Here is a 2,019-nt window from a genome sequence, read left to right on the forward strand (position 1 = left end):
GGGAAAGAGGAAGGGCCAGTGTGTGGATATGCTGGCCATCTCCAAATGCAACTGATCTCTTAATCTACAGGACCACAGACCCAAGAAGTCTTGGTACCATCCTTCAGAGGCAGGCAAAGGGGAGATATTATCCTCTGGCTCCTACCTCCCAGCGCTCAAAGGTTCAGCCCTGGGATGTGAACTCCCCTGTATTTCTAGGATGCATGTGGGCATTGGGTGCTGAGAAACCTCCTGGTGGTTCCAACAGGGTGATACCAGAGCAGGAAGCCAGAGAAGTGAGGTACAGAGCAGAAGCGGTATACTGTCAGGTTACACCTATGTGAAATCTTTGGCGCCACGCAGAGCTACAACAAGAGACAAGTGAAGCTGAGAAGATTCAAAGTGGAGGAAAAAAACTGAGACCTTTGCCCTGATCCATTCCAACCCCATCCAGGTCTTCCTGTGTATTCATTCATTGGACAAATGATTTTCAGACACCTCCTAAGAGCCAAGAGTATGCTAGTGACAGTGACGCAAAGAAGCATAAATAGACACCACTGCTGCCTTGGAGGTGCTCACATTCTAACGAGGTTGATGGTTAAAAAAGAAGTATAGGAGAAAAAAAAAAAAGGTAAAAATCACTGTAATTATAGACCGTGACAAGTGTAGATAAGAAACAAACAAGGGGGAGAGAGAGAGAGAGAGAGAGAGAGAGAGGGAGAGAGAGAGAGAGAGAAAACAGGACCAGTGGGCTGGAACCCATGGGAGGAGGGGACAATGGCATGAGATGATACAGGAGAGGTTGACAGGAGTCAAATAATGTAGGTCTTGCTAGTTTCTTCAAAGAAGCCTGTTGTTTGTTTTCCTTCAGAGTATTTATTTGAGTCTTTACTTGTTTTCTGTCTGTCTACCTGACTGGACTAGAAGCCCCATGAAGTCAAGGACCAGACGCCCTTCTTGTTCTCCATGGTATACCTAGTGCCTAATCACAGTGCCTGGAGCCTGGCAGCCTTCAGTAAATAATAATTGTTGAATAAATCTGTTGAATACAGGAATGAATGGATAGGAAAGCACTTGCTGTGGAGAGCAAGGACTTAAAGCTCAATGGCATCAGGCTCTCATAATCAGATTCATGCATCTCCACAGCAAGGGACCAGAAATCCTACAAGGATGTTGACCCCGGTCTTCCTAGGCTGTGCTTGAGTGAGCAGGAAATGCTCCATTTTCTTATCTGATCAAGTCTTAATTTAATTAACACATCTTTATTTCTATTTAAAACTTTCAATCAGCTTACACTGAAGCCCTAGGAGCCATATTACTGTTTTAAGAGAGGATCCATAGTCTGGCTCTGATCCATTACGTTTCAGTAGCATGTTGTAAATTAATATTACTATTATGTGCTGCCTTGATAGCTGGTAAAATGGGGAAGTCCTCAAATGGCCTAACCACATGGTCCCCTCACCACTCTTGCCCCCCAAGCCAAATAGCTCTCCTTATCAAATGAACCAAGTGCAATTCTTTTTTTATAAACAAATAAATTTGTTTGTTTATTTATTTATTTATTTATTTTTGGCTGCATTGGGTCTTCGTTGCTATGCGCAGGCTTTCTCTAGTTGCGGCGAGCGGGTACTCTTCATTGCAGTGTGCCGCCTTCTCATTGCGGTGGCTTCTCTTGTTGCAGAGCATGGGCTCTAGGCCCGTGGGCTTCAGTAGTTGTGGCGCATGGGCTCAACAGTTGTGGCTCGAGGGCTCTAGTGAGCAGGCTCAGTAGTTGTGGCCCACAGCTTAGTTGCTCTGCAGCATGTGGGATCTTCCCAGACCAGGGCTGGGACCTGTGTCCCCTGCATTGGCAGTCACATTCTTAACCACTGCGCCACCTGCAATGCTTGCTTACTCCCGAGTAGCAGATTTCAATTCCCTGTCAGCCCATGGAATTATTCAAACACGCCAGTCACATCCTCCCTAAGGAACCAAGGGGCACCTCACTCTCTTGATACTACAAAACTTGCCTCCTGTAGCCCCCAGGGAATTCACTCTTTC

The sequence above is a fragment of the Lipotes vexillifer genome, unplaced genomic scaffold (genome assembly GCF_000442215.2).
Source record: "Lipotes vexillifer unplaced genomic scaffold, Lipotes_vexillifer_v1.1 scaffold977, whole genome shotgun sequence".
Lineage (NCBI taxonomy): Eukaryota > Metazoa > Chordata > Mammalia > Artiodactyla > Lipotidae > Lipotes > Lipotes vexillifer.